The sequence below is a fragment of the Oryctolagus cuniculus genome, chromosome 8 (assembly GCF_964237555.1).
Source record: "Oryctolagus cuniculus chromosome 8, mOryCun1.1, whole genome shotgun sequence".
In the NCBI taxonomy this organism is placed as follows: Eukaryota; Metazoa; Chordata; class Mammalia; order Lagomorpha; family Leporidae; genus Oryctolagus; species Oryctolagus cuniculus.
Genome location: NC_091439.1, coordinates 10315612 through 10337333, shown reverse-complemented (window position 1 = coordinate 10337333; position 21722 = coordinate 10315612). Strand labels below are relative to the sequence as shown.

Here is a 21722-nt window from a genome sequence, read left to right as displayed (position 1 = left end):
AACATAAATTCCTGCTAAACAGCATGGGGATCAAAGCAAAACCCTACAGCCACGGAAGCGAAACACACTTAATATTCTAACCTGTACATACAAGTAAGCACACAGCTAGAAAAGTATTGCCAAAGAAAATAAATTAGTTTAGGTATTAATGAATACTTACAGAAATGCAAGAGTATTTCTCAAAGTTCATGGAGAATAGAATTAAAAGGTAAGCTTCCTTTGGTGAAAAAGTTCTGAAACCTATGCACAATTTCATTATTATTATTATAATTATTATTATAGCAATCCTTTTCCATGAACTTTTGAAAGACCGTTCGTATTTCCACCTGACTTCTCTGTGTATCCAGTCACTTACTAAGCATTTCATCTACATTGTCATTCCCATCCTACTCCCTGCACCTACCTCACCTTACGCCTCTCCATCTCACTAAGGGGCATCAATACTCACAACATTTCTGTAACAAAAACGTGGGCTTCCTCCATGAGCCCTCTTTCACTTTCCCATCCCACAGAAAATCCAAGGGCAAGTCCTGTTGGATTGAACTTTAAACCATCTTCCTTGAATTGAATAAGTAATTCTGCTATGTAGTGATCTCCCTACTCCAAGCTAGTACCCTTTTTTCTTGGAATATTAAATTACAAAATGATAGATAAAGCATGCATTACACATCATGATTATAAAATGTATTATAGAGGGGCTGGTGCTGTGGTGCAGCGGGTTAAAGCCCCGGCCTGCAGTGTTAGCATTCCGTATGGGTGCTGGTTCAAGTCTCGGGTGCTCCACTTCTGATCCATCTCCCTGCTAATGTGTCTGGGAAAGCAGCGGAGGATGGCCCAAGTCCTTGGGCCCCTGCACTAATGTGGGAGACCCAAAAGAAGCTCCTGGCTCCTGGCTTTAGATCAGGTCAGCTCTGGCCATTAAGGACATCTGGGGATGGAAGACCTCTCTCTCTCTCTGTAACTCTGCCTCTCAAATTAATAAATACATCTTGGAAGAAATAAAAATAAATGTATAATAACATGGAAGTATTATGAAAAGAATGATATTCTTGGCATGTAATAATATTATCTATTATTATATAACAATATATTATGGCTACCCATATATGACTTACATAACTATTACAAACACAAATACAGAAATGTAATTTGTCATTATATATTAATATAACCCATGATACAATGATGCAATTACATGTATATATAATGTAGAAATTATCTCATTATTTTCTCCCTGCTTAGACCCCTTGCCTCTGCCTCTTCTTCACACAGCATCTAGAATGATCTTTTAAAACTAAAAACCTGATCAAGCCATTGTGCTCAAAAACCTTCACTGGATTTCAGTGTTTCCAGAAGCAAATCCTGCTTCCTTACCCTGTCCCATGAGACCCTACGTGATCTTGCTCCTCACGCCCTGTCCACCTCACCTCAAGATATGACCTTCCACCCCCCTACCCCGCCCCCCTAGAACCCCCTCCTCCCAACCCCGTCACTTTCTGCCCTCATTGCACGCAGGTCCCTGCCTCGGGCCTTCTCTGTAGGGGCCTCTCTGTCTGGAGCACTCTGCCCTGGGATAGCCTTAATACTCCTCCGCTTAATTCATGCCTCTGCCCAGTGTCACCTCAACACACAGGCTCTCCCTGATCATTCTACTAAATTTCAATCCTCCACCAGTCTCTGTGTCCTTGTCCTACTTGATCTTTCTTGACTCCCTTGCTTACTGTCTGCAATTAAAGCTGCTTTACATGATGAATGGAAAGTGCACTTTGGGTTTGAGTTGATTGATTATTCACTAAACACATGCGCACACACACGCGCACACACACACACTAGCTGCTACTAACCTCCAGGTAGAGACTGAGAGCCACTTGACTAGCAAAGCTTGCGTCATTTCCACACTGAAGCGCGCTTCACGTCCTATATAACCAGTGATACATGAGGTAACACAGCAGTTGCTTTAGCAATGACAGCAGCTGCCGCCACCAGCTCCATCATGCCACACAGCCCGTTCCACACTTCGCCGCCACTCCAGCCAGCCCATGTTGGATTTCCAAACTTCATCCCCACTCACTCATAGATCAAAAAAACATTCCAAGTCTTATGGTCATTACTCACCCTTGAAAGATTAATTTAACAAAAATGAATAGCCGCCACAGTAATGAATGTCATCCACCAGGAGAGTGGTTTGAGAAAGCTAGCCACACTGGAAAACATTGCTTTTAAATGGGCGACAGAACTGAAGATTATTTTCAGATTTGGTCAGCATTTTTTGAGAAGTAATGATTAGCCAGGGTGGGAAAAATCCAGATTAGTATTAAGTGTGTGCATGTTATGAGGCAGAATACGGTAAACCCAAGGCTGGGACTTATTATTCAGCTTCTCACCAACTGCTTTACTAGCCAAAAGGGACACACGAGGTCAGACTGTGCTATAAAACCTGGGAGGGTAATAGAACTAGTACATGAAGATCCTGGCTACATGGTAATAACAGCTACCAGGAAAAGCACTTTGTATGTGTTACTGGATCTGTGCCACAGAACTACCCATGAAGCAGGTATTAATCTTATTGCTGTTATTTATTATTATTAATCTTACTTTAAAAATGAGACTGTTAAGGGACAGAAAGGCTGACTAATTTGCCCAGGGACACACAGCCGGTAGAGAGGTGGAGCCAGGATTTTATTCTGGGCAATACAGCTACCACTCGTACCATACATTAAACCACTATTCAACACTATGGCAAGGACAAAAGAAATGCACATACCCACAAATACATATTAAAAACTCCTCATACTTATAGACGTCTGTATATGTGTGTAATGTAATAAATCATGTTCATGGGTACTATCATTAATTCTCACCTAGTAATAGCTAGATTAATTCAATGTCATTGTAATCTCCACTCAAGACAAGATAACCAACTACTCAGCACAGATTACTTGTCTGCACCTGCTCTAACAGAAAAATGAGAGTAAAAGATAAAGTTTTTTTTAATTTATTTTTATTTATTTGAAAGGCAGAGAGACAGAAAGAGAGAGGGAGAGACAGAGAAAGAAAGAGGTGTTCCATCTGCTGGTTCACTCTCCAAATGACTGTAACGGTTAGGGCAGAGTCAAGCCAAAACCAGGAGTCAGGAAACTCACCCAGCTTTCCCATGTGGGTGCAGGGGCCCAAGCACTTGGGTCATCTTCTGCTGCTTTCCCAGGTGCATTAGAGGGAACTGGGTCAGATGCAGAGCAACCAGGACTTGAACCAGCACACAGAGAAGGAATGTCTGCATCACAAACAGTGGCTTAACTCACTGAGTCACAATGCCAGCCCCAAAAGTACAGCTGACAGGTATCCCAGAATTTGAGCCCACTACATTTTACTGATCATACTAACCTGAAGAAACAGGTATGGTTCTGCTCATTTTATTGTCGAGGAAGCAAATTCAGGGAGATCAGATGTGTAGCTACTACAGAAAGATTCCATTTATCTACTGCTAACTTGAGAAAGTTACAGAACATTGAATAAAATAATATTCTATTTTGTAAATATTATATATATGTATATAAATATGTGGCTGTATTCTCTCTTTGTGGTAGGAGCACCACACATTGGCTAAACGTATATATGGTGGGAGGAATCACATTTACACACATACGTGCTCAGAACCTAGGCCTCCCCCTCGCCTCTGAACCATTGCTCACTTTGTACTTCTGCCAAATTCTGGCCACTCCTCCAGGCCAGGTGCACAGCTGTCTCCCTCGCGGAAGCTATGCCTGCCGCCATGAGCTCACCACAAACTATCTCTAACCCCACACGGAAAGAGCGTTACTGTGCTGTGCAAATTAGAATAACCTTGTAGATCTAGCAAGTTCTTTGAAAAGAGTGAGCCCAGTGTTTGGGGGAACATCCTCGCATCCCTCACCTGCTCCCCCAACACCTGCCTGGAACACACAACACCAGGGCTACAGAATAGAGGCAGAAGGTTACATAGGTTACACATTTCACATTGGTGTGCAGGCAGCACCAAGTATCAAATTCCATCGGTTGGTCAGTCAATGATTCAACAAGCAGGGAACAAAGAAAGCACCTGGCCTCGTGAGGTAGAGAATAAGTCCAGTGCAGGAACACAGTGAAGTGAATACAGCTCATGACTGCTGACAGCCACGTCCTAGAGGGAGAAACAGCAGGGGAGACATGGAGAAGAGGCAGGTGGCAGAACAAGACATGCGTCCTCACCTGCAGAGCACTAGCAATGGACTTGGTCTGAAACAAATACAAGTGTCATCTTTTCTCATGGGGAGACTACACCAGACAGAGCTGTTGACAGGTGTGAACGATCCCAAGCTGAGCGAGTGCTTGGGATCTTCAAAAAGCGGCAGGGGCATCAGCACTGCTGGAGCTGGGTGGGTGCGGAGGAAGCAAAGGATGGGATCCGAGGAGCAATGGATTCAAGGAGAGGCGAGCAGATTCCGGAACCTAGAAGGCCACAGTCAGGACTCGTCTGGCTCTGGGCGCACAGAGCTACTAAGGCTGGCAGCTCCATGCCTGACACATTTGTAAGACGCCCTCTGCTCACTACATGGAGGTTAACATGAAAGGAGAGGGCAAGGGCCAAGGCAACGCAGAAGCAGGAAAACCCTGCAGGGGACAACTGCAAGCAAGAATCCCCGGGAGTCACTGGAGCACTGGACCAGAGTGGAGTGGTGGGGGTGGGGAGAAGTGACCCGATTCTGGGTCTATTGAGAAGGTAGCTCAATGGGGCTTGCTGATAGATTAGATAAGCAGCGTGGCCCAATGGGAGCATTCAAGGATTCAAGAATAGCACCCACAGGTTTTTGGTTTTGTTTGACTTTTGCATGGGTAGCTGGAAGGATGGAAGAGCCACCTCTGAGATGGAAAAGATGACAAAAGAGCAAGGTTTGTGGTTTTAGGTGGGTGGAGGATGGAAATCAGGAATTCAGTGTGTGATATATTAAGTTGAAATTGGAGGGGCCAGCACTGAGGGAGCAGGTAAAGCAAGCCGCCACCTGCAGTGCCAGCATCCCATATGGGTCCCGGCTGCTCCACTTCCAATTCAGCTCTCTGCTATGGCCTGGGAAAGCAGTAGAAGATGGTCCAAGTCCTTGGGCTATGGCACCCACGTGGGAGACCTGGAGGAAGCTCCTGGCTCCTGGCTTCGGATCGGCACACCTCCAACCATTGTGGTCAATTGGGGAATGAACCAGAAGATGGAAGACCTCTCTTTCAATCTGTAAATCTGACTTCCAAATAAATAAATAAATCTTTAAAAAAAAAGAAATTGGCTATTAGACTTCCAAGTATAGCTACTGAGAGGCCAATTGGATACAGAACTGATGTAAAATGGAGTACGAGCTAAGTTTCTGGGTAGTGTTTAAACTCATGGGACAGGTGGCCATTGGGCCTGATGGCTAAGATGTTGACTGTGTCACCTGTATCCCATATCAGAGGGCCTGGGTTTGAGTCCTGACTTCAGTTACTGACCCCAGCTTCCTGCTAATGTGAACTTTAGGAGGCAGAAGGTTGATGGCTCAGGTAGTTGGGTTCTTTCTTTCCTTTTTGTTTTTGTTTTTGTTTTTTTGACAGGCAGAGTTAAACAGTGAGAGAGAGAGACAGAGAGAAAGGTCTTCCTTCCGTTGGTTCACCCCCCAAATGGTTGCTATGGCTGGCGCACTGCGCCAATCCGAAGCCAAGAGCCAGGTGCTTCTCCTGGTCTCCCATGGGGTGCAGGGCCCAAGCACTTGGGCCATCCTCCACTGCACTCCCTGGCCACAGCAGAGAGCTGGCCTGGAAGGGGAGCAACCAGGACAGAATCTGGCACCCCAACCAGGACTAGAACCCAGGATGCGGGTGCTGAAACAGAGCCCTTGAATAGGCAAGGAGGGAGGGGATGGGACCCAGGAAGGACAGAACAGGCTGAAGACAAGATGTGATGGTTCGTGCAGAATGAGAGAGCAGGCAGAGAAGCCTGACAGAGCCGCGGGGAGGTGGGCACACACGGAGGGGGAGCACACAGAAGTTCTTTGCCCCTTGCTCCCATTTCCTCAGCAGAAAGGGAGTCGAGCCATCCCCAGAGCAGGTGGGTGGGAAGGAGGTGGGGGGGGGGGTTGAGAGAAAATAATAGAAGTGATGGTGAGAGGATGAAGGCAGTATAGGAGGTGGGCACCACCAAGAGCTTGCCTGAGGTTAGCTGCCCTCACTTACAAGCAAAACCAGGCAGTATGGATGTGCTTTGCTCCCCTGATCGCCTGCTGCATAGGCTCAAGCCCGAGGTATGCAAAGCATTCGACGTGACCAGGATGAGTGGGGAGCAGGGGGCTGCCGGGCAGCAAGACCAAGGTGATCTGGAGGAAGGGAGATGATGGAGACTCAGTGATGGAGACCCCAGATGATGGGGACTCTGCTGCTGGGAGGGTACATTAGTTTCCTGGGGCTGCTGTAACAGCACCCACAAAGCGGGTTCTGCAGGCGTGAAGTCCAAAGCCAAGGTGGCCGCACTGGTTTCTTCTGAGGCTCACAAGGAAATGGAGCATCCCTGGCCTTGCTCCTTGACTTGCAGATGGCTGAGGTCTCCCTTCAACCTGGCATTCTGCCCATATGCATGTGTCTGTCTGCAATTTGCCCCCACTTATGTGGACATCGGTCACACTGGGTTAGCCCTCCCCCCTCCAGTGACTTCACTGGATCCCCTCTGTAAAGACTCTGTCCTCAGACAAAGTCACCTTCTAAGGTACATGGAGTAGGGACTCTAAGATGTGAGTAGGGAGCTCTGGGGGGGGGGGAGGGATCAGAGTGGAGAAGCAGGTACAATTCAACCCATAGGAGGGAAGTCAGGCTATAAGGTCAGGAAAAGGATAATTGAAAATGAGGGCTGGGGCTGGCGCTGTGGCATAGCGGGTAAAGCCACCACCTGCAGTGCCAGCATCCCATATGAGCGCCGGTTCAAGTCCTGGCTGCTCCACTTCCAATCCAGCTCTCTGCTATGGCCTGGGAAAGCAGTAGAAGATGACCCAAGTCCTTGGGCCCCTGCAACAATGTGGGAGACCCAGAAGAAGCTCCTGGCTCCTGGCTTCGGATCGGCGCAGCTCCAGCCATTGTGAGCAATTGGGGAGTGAACCAGTGGATGGAAGACCTCTCTCTCTCTGCCCCTCCTTCTCTTTGTGTAACTCTGACTTTCAAATAAATAAACAAATCTTTAAAAAATAAGTAAATAAAATGTGGGTCATAGGACAATGTAATGCGGATGGTTGCACAATCTTGTAAATGTACTGAATGCCTGAATTATATACTTTAAAATAGTTAGAATGTTTCCATTTTTGTACGTTCCACAATAAAAAAAAATTTAATTAACAAAACAATGTGTGTCATTGGGTGGTTGGTACTGGTGGGGGGAGGGGCGCTGTTGGAGTCAGGGGACTGGAAGGAATGAGCCAGAAAGCTAGGGAGGTTCAGAGGAAACAAGTGGGCAGTACTTGTCAAGTTTTGCTTCATATTGACACTATTTGGGAGACGCTTGTACACAATTCAATCATTCCCATTAACAGGCCCCTCTCATCAACCTAGGATTTCCAGTTCTAACTGCTTTATTTGCTTTGTAATTTTTAGAGACTTATTTATTGCATGTATTTAAAAGACAGAGAGAGATAGACAGAGGGCTCCTGTCCGCTGGTTCACTTCCCAAATGCCCACAACAACTGGGACTGGACCAGGAGCTGAAGCCGGCAGCTGGAAATTCTATCTGTGTCTCCCACGTGCAGGGCAGGGACTCAGCTACTTGCGCCATTATCTGCTGCCTCCCAGGGTGTGCAGTAGCAGGAAGCTGTGCAGGCATCCTTAGCAGCATCGTAATCACCTCACCAGATGTTCACTTTGCTCTCTTAAGTGACTTCCATGTTGTTGACTTTCTAATCAGAATGAGTTGCTAAGATGAAATATTTGAGTCAGGGTAACGGATAGAGCGATTTGTTTTGACTCACAGCTCCCAGGTTGAGGGCCTGCACATGGTGATGGCTTCCTTCCAGTAGGGTCCTGGGATGGTCAGGGCACCAGGTGGAAGAGACGGGGAGTGTGCGTGTTCATGTCTGTCTATTCCTTGGCCTTGCTCTTTGTACAAAGCCAGCAGTATTCAATCACCCTGATGATCTGATATCATTCTACCCTCCTCCCAAAGACCTCGCATCTAAACACCACAGTGGACTATGTTTCTACCTTCCTGATACTTCTCACGAGCATCAAATTTCAATGCCCCACCAGAGGACACTCAAGCAAATCAACCTGCTTTATATTAGCTGAAGGCTCAAAAAAACTTAAAAGATAATCCTGGAGAATTTTTTTTCTTGCTCTAGGCAGAAAGGAGACCAATATGATGATGTCAAAAGGTTGATTTATCAAATAGGTGCTACGTGGTTAGTGACACAAGGAAGATGCACCAGATACACAGACACTGTCCTTTCCATAGATCTGTTGTCTCTTCTGGACCCGGTAACCCACCAGCATTGCTGTGACTGACTCAGCAAATAGCCATGAGTCCCTGCTGTCCTCTAGGCCTAGTCCTGGGTGCTAGGGAGGAGAACAGGCAGAGGGAAGTAAGGCATGGTGGCTGCTTGTAGCAGATCCACAGTCACAAGGCTCTACAGTGAACTGACAAGTTACAAGACCATCAGGTAGGCATGATCACACCAGTAACACAGGGAAGGACAGGACAAGGATAGTGAGAAAACTGTAGAGCCTGGGGATGGTGCTGATGGGAACACAAGGGCTTTGTGAGTGAGGCTCTCTCGGAGGTGCAGCTGGAGGAACAGAGAGAATGTCAACGGCAGAGATGGGAGTCTGGGGGTCTGCGTGAGGCAAGACAGTGAAAATCTGCAGGATGTGTTTGAGGAATGAGGAATTCGCTGGCTCAGTGTCAGTGGAAGGGCCCAAACGCACGCGCTCGTAACCCAGGGTGGGTAACCGAGATCGCCTGCTGGGGTTTGAGTAAGTAGGGGACACGATCGGAATGTGATCAGAGAAAGGGTTGCCAATAGAAGCACATAAAATAGATTACAAGCAAGAGACAGAGGGGCAAAGAGAAGACTGGAAGGCGGCCCCATGATTGAGGCAGGGGTCGGTGGGGGGAACAGACGAGAGCATGCCACCCACAGAACCTTGCAGAGTTAGACTCCCTGTAACCTGACAACTATGGGTTGTGAGGGACAATCAATGAGGCAGAGTCAGAAATGACAGCGAGGTTTTGTGTGGGGAGCAACTGGGAGCAACTCGGACTAGACTAAGTTACTGGAATTAAGACTTATTCTATGCATCTGCTTTCCCACAATATGGCGCTGAGAAGGGAAACAGCTTCTACACAGCTGCCTCCAGTTCAACCAATAAACTGTGGGACCTGCTCCTGATTGGAGGAGAGCAGCGTACTTGGCGTGTGGGTAGCAGAGTTGGGATTGGTGGAAGAGGACTATAAAGGAGGAGAGAGACGGCATGCACCAGGAACATCTAAGGGGAACATCTAAGGGGAACACCTGTGCAGCCCCCAAGAGAGCCGGCCGGCGGTGTGCCGCTTCCCCGTGGAAGTGGGGAATGTGGCAGGGGGAACTGCCCTTCCACGGAGGTGGAAGGACCAGCAGCCAACCCGGGAAGAACCAGCAGCAAACCCGGGGAGGGCCGAGCAGACAAAAGAACAGCGCAGGGTCCTGTGTCGTTCCTCCATGAAGAGGGGGAGCAACAGTTTTGAACCTGGGAAACCAGAGGACAGGGTTCACAGCTGCAGGAAGGTCCAAAGCAGATGTTTCCGTGGAAAGATGATTCTTCACTTGAATATGCTGTATGAAATCCATGCTTCCTCAAGGATCAGTCTTCCTTAAGAACAGTGACCTCACCCGAAGCTGGCATCTGCTGTCTTTCTCTCCGCCTGAGGAGGCATCAGACCACCGTGCTACCTGGTCTCTGCCTCTCTGTGGCCTCGGAACACGGTAAAGAAGCACAGAGGCCAAGTTGGGCATGCTTTTCCTGGCTTTGGTGCCACTGAGAAGGTTCTGCAATGGAGTCATGGGTCCAGGACAGATGCTCTGTGCGCTGATGCCATCCACGCAATACATCCGGGCTACAATACTTTATCTGACTGTGTGTCCGTCTCCCTCTCTCAGCAGTGAGTTCCTCGAAGGAAGGCACCGTGCCATTCAGCTTTACAGCCCGGCCCCTGGTCTGGCCTGAAATCGGTATTTAATGAGGTAGGAGAGCTTCATGGTTTCAGAACCCCAGCGTGGGGTTCTGGCATCCGACAGAACTGGATTCCAGGTCCACCAGTCCTCTGTACCCAGATGACACTGGGTGTGTTCATCAGCTTTTCTGGGCCTTATTTCCTCATCTGCAAAAAAACAGGGATACTAAAAGCGGAACATCTGCCACGGTGGGGGAGTGTTCAGTTCTGAGGATTTTCTTTTATCAGATAATACCAGAGAACATTCCATGCTGGCACTTGATAGATATCAGAACTCTTACGGAGAATGTTGATTGCCCTGAATTGGGCTGAATGTCTGGATGTTCTATGCAGGCTGCTATAGCACAGATGAGAAAATAACCTTCGAGGCGAACTATAGAACACAAAAGGGAACCCACGTGCGCGTCTTCTGGGTTAAACACATACTTCCTCCAATGTGTGTGGCATCTTCTCAGCCCTCTGCTTGCTCTCATCCTCAGCCACCGAGACCAAAATATAAAGCAGGATAGAAGGGCAAGAAATTCTATCTTACTGACTCACCTTTTAAGGAAGCTGTCAGACTGCCCCGTCACTATGGAAACAGGAACGGGGCAGATCTGGGAAGATGGCACCGACCTAACAGCTGTAAATGAGCATTTCAGAACACACCAAGGAGGCAGATACATCTGTTCCCTTTCTGCTCTAATATGTGGGAAAGGGCAAACATGCTCCAATCATCAGCCAAAGCTGGACAACGTACAAGTTAATAAATCAGATAAAGATGTTCAATGTTTCTCTTGTGTAGTAGTCTAAAGTGGTCGTAAAATGCAAAATACTTTGTCCCAAATGCACTATAGTTTTATAGGCTCAAGACAAGGAGGACAATGGAGACTGTTTCCTTCTTGTTCTTGTTTAATTGTCTTTAATGACCAAAGGGCTAGTGATAGTACGGGCCGACTCTAGTGTATTTATGGGGCATGAGTGAAGGGCTAAGGATTTAACCATTTTCTTTTGCTTTGTAACTATTTCTTAGGTCCTGTTTTTCACAGTTGCATGGTGTGCGCAATTTTGGTGTTTATAAACTGCAGGTGAGAATTCTGATCTCAAGGCAGGTGTTGGGAAGAGTCAGGAGGAGACAGAGGGCTTGCGGAGCACCAGCTCTCTCTGACCTGTGACACTGTCGTTTGAACACCACTGTGAAGATGGGCTTGGCATGTGCTGGCTTTCCACCACATCGTGGCGTATAATTTAGGGTCACCAGGCCAACACAAATCACACAAACCTCTAGACTCTAAGAAGAATCATAAAAGAATTATCTACCCCAGAAACAATGATGCTGAAGCCAGATAACTCTTTGTTAAGAAAAGCCCCGGCCTGCGTCCTGAGGGATGTTTAGCGGCACCCTGGCCTCCATCCACCAGAGGGCGGTAGTAGCAGCCCCCCCACCACCACCACCACTACTCAGGAGTGAAAACTGTCAGATTCAAAATGGAATCACTGCTGCCAGGTCTAGGCTCCAGGCAGCCCAGGGAAGGCGGTGGAGGGAGAGCTCTCACGTACGATGTCTCTCATCACAGGAGCTATCACATGAAAGTCTGCCACACCTCAGCGTTGTACCTGAACCACCCAAGGGCAGCCAGCAGCACAAAGGACAGCTGGCTACTAACACAGGGACAGGACGCGCTGTCGCGCCTGCAGTGACAACAAAGCCAACTTTAGGCAGTAACTGCAGCAGCTCTCTAAGGACAGGACAAGTGCCAAAGGGCTTCCTTTCAAAACAGCTTGTGTAGGTTTTCTCCTTCCTCAAGAAAGCTGCATCCTTGCTTTTTTCGCTGAACACTCCAGGGGCCACTCCAGCCAGTGCGTGTGTAGCCCAGATTGCGACCATTCTCTTTGCTCCCCAACAAAACCTCCTTGAGTCAACTCTGTGTTTCATTCTTTTTTTTTTTTTTTTTTGACAAGCAGAGTTAGTGAGAGAGAGAGAGAGAGACAGAGAGAAAGGTCTTCCTTTTCTGTTGGTTCACCCCCCAAATGGTCGCTGCAGCTGGCACTTCTGCGCCAATCCGAAGCCAGGAGCCAGGTGCTTCTCCTGGTCTCCCATGCGGGTGCAGGGCCCAAGCACTTGGGCCATCCTCCACTGCCCTTCTGGGCCACAGCAGAGAGCTGGACTGGAAGAGGAGCAACAGGGACAGAATCTGGCACCCCAACCGGGACTAGAACCCAGGATGCGGGTGCCACAGGAGGAGGATTAGCCTAGTGAGCTGTGGCGCCGGCACAGCAGTCATGACTACCAAAATGCTCCTAGACATTGCCAAGTGCCATTTGGGAAGCAAATTTACCCCTGGTTGAGCATCGCTGAAATATAGAAATAAATTCACAAATCATCTCTTGAAATTCTTTTTAAAGGCATTTTGAAAAAAAATAAAAACCTTTGCTTTTGTGCAAATTCAAAATTCTGAAGACTTGCCACATCGGAGAAAACCTTCTTCTGTCTAGCTACCAAGTCAAGGCAATAATCCTGGCATCCGTCCTATTCCCAGTATAAAAGATTCATCAGATGTCTATGAACAAAGGAACCCAAACAAGGGTTGAAGTGTGGAGCAAGAGCTATGGGGCAAGACTTACAACAAGGCATTGTGTGAAGCTCACTGAAGTCTAGAAAGCAATTGCTGAAGAATCAACTTGCGCAATTCTTTCCGAAGTTGTGCAGTGGATAATCAGTGTGTTATTAGCTGTGGAGATGGTGCTCTTGATAGTGAAGAGCACCAGGGTGCACAGCGCTCATGCATCATTGTCATGCATCATTTCCTTCTGCCTTGAGAGTAGCCGCCATCCTTGGGATGCATTCACAAAAGTCCCTAATCAAACACAGAAGCTAGGACGCGTTGTAAAAGAAATCATGAGACATCTTGGTTCTTTTAGGCTCAATTTCTCTGAGCCTCAATTTCTTATTATTCAGTCTGGAGGCTACATTAGCTTATATCTATTGGCCCTTCCCATGCTAGCACTGCATGCACTGGGCTTTAACAATTAAGTCACAGAGGTAGGAATTTGACCTGATGGTCAGGACGCAGCTTGGTGCACCCACATTCCATATCACAATTCCTGGATTCAAGTCCCTGCTCCACTTCCAACTCCAGCTTTCTGCTAATGTGCACCCTTGGGGACAGCAGGTGATGGCTCAAGTGCTTGGATCCTTGCCACCCACATGGGAGATACAGATGGGGCTGCTGGCTCCTGGCTGCTGGCTTCAGTCTGGCCCAATTCCAGCATTTGTAAATATTTGGGGGAATGAATCAGTATCTGGAAATGATTCATTCTCATTCTCTCCCCCCACCCCCGCCACCACAATAAATAAAATAAAATTATGAAAACAACAAAATTCAGGGACGGGTGTCATGGCGTAGCAGTGCTGGCATCCCATATGGGCGCACATTCATGTCCTGGCTGCTCCACTTCTGATCCTGCTCTATGCTATGGCCTGAGAAAAGCAGTGGAAGACGGCCCATGTGTGTGGGCCCCTGCACCCACGTGGGAGGCCCAAAAGATGATTCTGGCTTCTGGCTTTGGTCTGGCCCAACCCTAGCCGTTGTGGCCATCCAGGGAGTGAACCAGCAAATAGAAGATCTGTCTCTCCCTCCCCCTCTGTAACTCTGACTTTCAAATGAATAAATAAATCTTAAAAAAAAAAATCCAAGTCACCCAATCAACAGAAAAGACTGGGAAGATAAGAAATACTGAGGCTAAGTGCATGCTTCCCTAGGTTCTGTGGAGGCACTACGTGCTAGTTCAGACCAGACAGCAAAAATCGCTCCCTAGAAGACGTGAGTCACGCACTGTCTTCTCCCTCACAGAGGGAGTGCCTCTTCTCCCACTACCACACAGCCAGGAGTGTGTCCCCCTGGTAGAGCAAGGGGAATCTCAAACCCTCTCCTGGGGGATTCTGGACAGAAGATGTGAAACAGACAGAATTCAGTTTTCCCCATGAACCTTTATCTGTCTTGCTTTTTTGTTATGTGGAAGAGAGACTTTAAAGAGCAACTATATTTTCAAAGTAGAAGGAAAAGGCTCATGTACCCAAGGTTCCCGCTGGACACATGAGTTGGCATGTGTCGAAATTTCCCCCTTTCAAGAGGACAACCTCCCAATGGGAGACAGCAGGAGACCAATTCTGCTGCCTTCTTCTTGAGGTGGTCTGTATCCAGACCTTTAGAAAGACCTAGAAGGAGCTCCATCTAAATGCATGTCCACATTGCCACTGCAGTCATCATTCTGGCCAAAACCAGCAAATATCATCTTTACTTACAGTGAATTCATGGAGACTCTTGACTAGATTCCTTAGAAAGCAACCAGCTGCTTGGAGGAAACACTCTGCGGATAAGAAGGAAAATGCCCATAAAAGCCATCGCATAAACAGAGCCTTGGTCTCCCTGTGCAAGGATGTCAGACGTGCTTGAAAATAAGGTCTTAGCATGCAACAGACTCACAGAGGAGTCTCACAGAAACCCAAACTGGCAAAGCTGCCTCGCCCATGGGGTGGAATCTAGACACCCTGCCCTTCAGGCTCTTTCCCAAAGTTTAGGGACACCCTTTGTGATTCCAACAGGCCCTGCATGCTACCAACTGCTTCCTACTCCAGCTCTGCCTGGCCAGGTGGCCCACAGCTTTCCAGACACCCTGATCCCTTTGCTTTTTTATTAAGCACTACATATCTTCATTGGGATCTTTCAGCATACTCGGTTTTGTTTAGAGCTCTTGGCTTTTGGGATTTTATTCTGATGAGGCGTTAGGGCAGAAGAGGGCTGTGCATTTTCCTCTTGTCTTTATTTTGCTTGCCCTGCACTCTCCTACCCCTCCCCCTGGTGCCGGCCCCTCTGAAAATATGACAGTCTAATGTCCTGCATCTTAAGAGAAATTCTTCACAGGTCAAGAATCTTAATCTGGTCGAGACAGTTATTTTAGCCTTCCTTTTCCCATCCATGACATTTAACCCAAGATGAGTCAAAGTTTCATGCAAGTTACTTTTCAAATATACTTGGCATAAGGCAGAAGGTTTCAGTTCTGCTCTGAAATAGTCTGTCCCGAGGAATTGTAGCTTTCTGGTCCTCCTTATTTGCTAGCATTGCATTTCAAGAAAGTACACCCAAGATAGCTTTTCACTGGGTACAACCTTAAAATAAATGTAGGAGCACGCATGTGGCACAGCAGGGTAAGCTTCGATGCCTGCATCCCCTCTCAGAGGGCCAGTTGCAGTTTTCCTCCCTCTGTTTCCTATCCAGCTCCCTGCTAATGTGCTTGGGAAGCAGCAGAAGATGGTTTATGTATTTGGGTTTCTGCCATCTACATGGGAGACACAGATGAAATTCCTGTAGATTGACTTCAGCCTGGCCCAGCTCTGGCTATTGTGGCCTTTTAGGGATCAAACCAGGGGATAGGGATTCCCCCTCTCTCCCCAGCTCTATGCCTTTCAAATCAATCAATCAATCTTTAAAAATACAATTTAATTGAACATTGGTGACCAGAGTCACATGCATGAATCATTAAAATCTTCCTACTGAGACCCATGAGTTAAAGAAAGGGACACAGACAATATATTAAAAAAAGATAGAAAGAAAGAAAAGGAAACAGTCTTTTCAAAGCCACCTGCTTCCAAATCCATAATGGGATTCTACTTTGTTTTCTGATTCTGAAGTTGCAGAACGACCAATTGAACTGTGTGATGCCGTCCTCTCCCTCGGCAACTGGATCTGAACCGTGTGGCATGAGCGACGCCTCAAAGGAGAGCAGAACAGTAGTTTGCTTTATTCTTGGAACACCTGTTAAGAGGTTATAGGGGGTTTATATACAGCAAGTAGAACTCCAGTCTTCTCTCTCAGGGGTAAAAAAAAATTGGGGCTCATTAAAATATATCCTTCTATAACCTTCGCCAAAGTTTCATTGCTCAAAAGAGTCTATGTAATGTGCAACCCTTAGGGGTTCTGCAAATTGTACTTTCAACCTTTCCAGAAACTCTCTTGTAAATTCTGAGCTTAAATAGAGTCCCCATCATTTTCTAGGCAATAGTGGTTTCTGAATTCATATCTATTTAACCACAACAGTGATTAAGTAAGTTATTTCTTAATGAGCCAGCCCATTATACACATAGCTTTCTCTCACAGTATATAGAGTCATCTCCTACATGTAACTGAGAGGTTAGCATAACAAAATGTTCCAGAAAGTCAACAGGTAACTAGAACACTGAAAAGAGAATAAAATCCATTACATATTCAGTAATGGGAAACTTCCAATCAATATGGTAGGCCAGGAGCCTGCGCTGTGGCATAGCAGGGAAAGCCACTGCCTGCGAGGTTGGCATCCCATAGGGTCACTGGTTCAAGTCCTGGATGCTTCACTTGCAATTCAGCACCCTGCTAATGTGCCTGGGAAAAGCAGCCAAAGATGGCCCAAGTGCTTGGGCTCCTGCACCCAGATGAAGAGGCCCACGTGAAGCTCCTGGCTCCTGGCTTCAGCGTGGCCAAGCTCTGACCATTGCAACCATTTGGGGAGTGAACCAGTAGATGGAAGATCTTTCATGTACATGCTCGCTCTCTGTCTCTCTCTCTCTCCTTCTCCTCTGTAACTACAGCTTACAAGTAAATAAATCTTTAAAAAATTATGGTAGATCAAGTTGACAGGACACCTCCATTACACACAAAACACAGAGAAATGCTGGCCAGGAGCCAGGAGTTTTTCCAGGTCTCCCACGTGGTTGCAGGGGCCTAAGCACTTGGGCCGTCTTCCACTGCTTTCCCAGGCCACAGCAGAGCGCTGGATCAGAAGTGGAGCAGCGAGGACACAAACGGGCACCCACGTGGGATGCCAGTGCCACAGGCAGAGTCTTAACCTACTAAGCCACAGCACTGACCTAACCAGAAATCAACTTAGAACTCAAAGTGAGAGAGATGACCTGAAATCAAATGACTAATGGAGTTCAGTCTCAGATACAAGTCTAAGAGTCTAACGACTGGTCTAACACACTAACACTCATTGTAATCAAACGATAAGAACTTGGGGTCAAGAAAAACGAGGGTCTTCAACTGAGCTCTCTGAATAAAGCCAAGACCATCAAGAGCCACCCCATTTTCAAGATGGGGAATAGAACATTTTTGTCTGCTGGCTGGATGAACCCTATCTACTTCCTGAAGCAGTGGATGCCAAGATAGAGTCTGTTAAGTTATCAAAGCCTTCACCCCAGCCCATCCTCAGGTATGGGGTCTCATCTCAAGTGGCACAGAAATCCAGACACAATAATATGAAAAAAGTTCTGAAGCCAGCACTGCAGTGCCACACAGTAAGCTACCTTCTGCAATGCCGCTATCCCGCATGGGCACCTGTTGGAGTCCCGACTGTTCCACTTCCCATCCAGCTCCCTGCTGATGCACCTGGGAAAGCAATGGAAGATGGCCCAAGTCCTTGACACCCTGCCACCCATACAGGAGACCTGAATGAAGCTCCTGGCTCCTGGCTTTGATCTGGTCCAGACTTCACTACTATGGCTATCTGGGGAGTGAAGCAGCACTATGTCTGTCTCTCTCTCCTTCTCTCTCTCTCTCTCTCTCTCTCTCTGTAACTTTGCCTTTCAAATAAAAAAAAAACTTTTAAAAAAATGTTCTGAAACACTGAAATCTGTAGGGTCCTAACTAATAACAAGTCCAACCACACAATCAGGCTATCCACATGGCCCATGGTTCCCAGAGCTCCTGGAGCCACCCCTGTTGCAAAGCAGTTAGCAGCAAGTGCAACCAACCGTGGGAAACAAATCACCACACAATTGGAGAACTGGCGCCTCTAGAGTGAGGGACAGTGGGTTGTCTCAGCCCACCTTCTGTTGTTACAACAAAGTATCTGACACTGGGTAATTTATCAAGAATAGAGGTTTAGCTGGCACCACGGCTCAATAGGCTAATCCTCCACCTGTGGCGCCGGCACACCGGGTTCTAGTCCCAGACAGGGCACCAGATTCTGTCCTGGTTGCTCCTCTTCCAGTCTAGCTCTCTGCTGTGGCCTGGGAAGGCAGTGTAGGATGGCCCAAGTCCTTGGGCTCTGCACCCGCATGGGAGACCAGGAGAAGCACCTGGCTCCTGGCTTCAGATCAGCGCGGTGCGCCAGCTGCATTGGCCATTGTGGGGGGTGAACCAACGGAAAAAGAAGACCCTTCTCTCTGTCTCTCTCTCTCTCACTGTCCACTCTGCCTGTCAAAATAAAAAAAAAAAAAGAATAGAGGTTTAACTGAACAATTTAAACTGGATTCATAAAGAATTGCTCAACATTCTGGAGGCTGGGAAGTTCAAGTGCATGGCGCCAACATTTGATGAGAAGCTTCTCACAGTATCATAATACGATGAGAACATCACATGATCAGAGTAAGAACACAAGCATGGCGCCCTCCTCCTCCTCTTTGGAAGCCACTGATGCCACCATAGCACCTACCTCTCCCCCATCTCATCCTCATTACCTCCCAAAGGCTCCACCTCCAAAAAACCATTAACATATGAATTTGGAAGTTAAGTTCCAAACTTTTGAAGAAGACAGCTAAACCATAGCCTGGATCTATCTGATAGGAACTTAAGATAAACGTTTACAATGTTCAAAAAAGATAACAAATGAGAAGCACCCAGGGGCTGGCGCTGTGGCTCAGCGGGTTAACTCCTTGGCCTGAAGCACTGGCATCCCATATGGGCGCTGGTTCAAGACTCGACTGCTCCACTTCCAATCCAGCTCTCTGCTGCGGCCTGGGAAAGCAGTAGAAGATGGCCCAAGGCCTTGGGCCCCTGCACCCACATGGGAGACCCAGAAGAAGCTCCTGGCTTTGGATTGGCGCAGCTCTGGCCATTGTGGCCAATTGGGGAGTGAACCATCGGATAGAAGACCTCTCTCTCTCTCTCTCTCTCTTTCTCTCTCTGCCTCTCCTCTCTCTGTGTAACTCTGACTTTCAAATAAATAAATAAATCTTAAAAAAAAGTGAAAGAGAAGGACCCAGGTGCTGAAAGGAAGTTTTCTGGTTTTGAGGCTTTTATCAAGACAGAGGAGACGGAGGGAGAGGAGTGGTTCAGCAGCTTTGAGAATGGTGCTCAATGACAGAGAGCCCACCTATCTGGCCTGAAAAAGTAGCTTGTTTTCAGACAAGGAAATACCCTTTCAGACAAGGGAATGCTGCTAGCTCCTACAAGTGCCATCAGAAGTGATGTGGGTAAATAGCCTTTATCCTTGAGCTAGAGAAATTGCACTGACAAGAGAAAAAGACAGATGATTTGTACAATTGAGCTGTTTCTCCTTCTGTGACTTTTTGGCACACTATGCCACATACGAGCTTTAATCCTCTTCCAAAGGTAAGGCAAGGGGCCTTGGACGCAGCTTTTGGTTCTTTGCTCTTCGTTTCTAGCAAAATTATTCATTTATTATAATTTTTTCCAGTACTCATAAACTCTATAAACATTTTTTTTTCCAAATCATGATGACCAAGTAGTTTCCGTTTTTCCTTGTTTTTGATCGTCTTCAAAGTAGAAAGAAATCCCCTAAGCAGAGCCAGGATTGTTAACCAAGTCATCTGTCTCTGTCGACTTGGGCTGCTGTAACAAAAGGCCACAGCCTGAGCGTGTGAAACAAAAGCAATGCGCCTCTCCTAGCAATGCGCCTCTCCTGGTTCTAGGGGCTGGAACGCTCAGGGCCAGTGAGTCAGCTGATTCTGGCCCTGCTGGGAGCTTTCTCGCCAGCGACTGCCTTCTTGCTGTTTCTTCACATGTGTCCTCACCGGGAAGCTTGCTGCTCTCTCTGTGCTAACAGGACAATGGGGTTCCACCCTCCTGATCTCGCGTGGAGCTACTCACCTCCTGAGGGCTTCCTCTTAGAGGTTTCAGCACAGTAATCCGGGGGAGGCACATCCCATAAGCCTGGATGATAGTCTTGCTCTTGCTCCTACCAAAATGCCTGATCTTTGGCAAGTAATCTTCATTTTATGAATCTGTGCTATAGGAAAAAAATCTGTTCCCTGAAAGGACTGTTAGACAATTAAATGATACAAAACTCTCTCAGCAAGTGATCTCCTGTCTACCTTTCAATCAATAATCTTGAATTACATTGAATGGGTTCATCCATAAATAAAACATATTTTCCATCTAATGAATAGTCCCAAATACATGATGGAGGGGTTGACTCTGCACAGTTAAGCATTGTGTACTGCCTCGGTCATCACTGATTTACCACCTGTTCTCAAAGGCTGGGCAATCTGCAGCTTCACATATGTTTAACAAGAAGGGAAAAGTGGAGCTTCCAGAAAAATCCTTAAGGACCATTACATTAACTACTTCTAGACCAAAAAAACTGAATGCTTTCAGAAGGCAGTTAATTTTCATGTTTTAGAAAAATATACAGGGGCCGGAGCTGTGGCATAGTAGGTAAAAGCCATCGCCTACAGTACTGGCATCCCATATGGGTGCCGGTTCGAGTCCCGGCTGCTCCACTTCCAGTCTATCTCTCTGCTATGGCCTGGGAAATCAAAAGAAGGTGGCCCAAGTGCTTGGGCCCCTGCATCTGCGTGGGAGACCCAAAAGAAGCTCCTGACTCCTGGCTTTGAATTGGCCTTGATCCGGCCATTGCGGACATTTGGGGAGTAAACTAGTGGGTGGAAGACTCTCCCTCTCTCTGCCTGTGCCTCTGCCTCTTCCTCTCTTAACTGTGCCTTTCAAATGAACAAATAAATCTGTATCTATTGGTAATATGTATTCATCTATAACATATATATGTAGTATATACATATATGTATATGTGTGATATATACATATTTATATATATACATGTTTATATATAATATATAATATATATATTAAACAAAGGATTCGATTGCATGATTGGTCTAGGAGAGTAACTCACCCAACAGAAAGTCCTGTCATTATGAGTCTAATTAGAATTCCTGAAGGCAGAAAAGAGTCAGGAGCCACAGACGAAACCTCTGAGGGAGTGACTCACGTAACTCCAATGTTTAGCACAGCAGGCAGAGCTGAGAGAGAAGAGTCCACTAACCAGCTGGTATGGTTGTATATCATAATTACAATTTTCCATTTAGGAAACAAAACCTTAAAAACATGAAGCCGAATAATCTTCAGGAACCTGTGTACAGGAATAAAGAGGAGTCAAGAACCATGAGCATGGGGCCGGCGCTGTGACTCCACAGGTTACGTCACGGACTGCAGCACCGGCATCCCATTTGGGCGCTGGTTCAAGTCCAAGTGGCTCCAGTTCTTATCCGGATCCCTTCTAATGTGCCTGGGAAAGCAGTAGAGGATGGCCCAAGTCCCTGGGCTCTTATACCCACATGGGAGACCTGGAAGAAACTCTTGGCTCCTGGCTTCAGCTTGGTCTAGCCCTAGCCATTGTGGCCATTTGGGAAGTAAACCAGGTAATGGAAGATATCTCTCTCTTTCTCTCTCTCTCTCCTTCTGTCTATAATGCTACTCTTCAAATAAATAAACAAATCTTTAAAAAA

General features: G+C 47.0%; 1 long non-coding RNA gene across 1 annotated transcript; it reads right to left on the bottom strand.

Moving 5' to 3' along the window:
- Positions 1-5565: 5565 nt before the first annotated feature.
- Positions 5566-18721, bottom strand: LOC127483249 (uncharacterized). The gene is made up of 3 exons (XR_011378023.1): positions 15845-18721; positions 14508-14572; positions 5566-10369 (listed from the first exon to the last, which is right to left on the bottom strand). It is a non-coding gene; the product is annotated as an uncharacterized lncRNA (long non-coding RNA).
- Positions 18722-21722: the final 3001 nt, after the last annotated feature.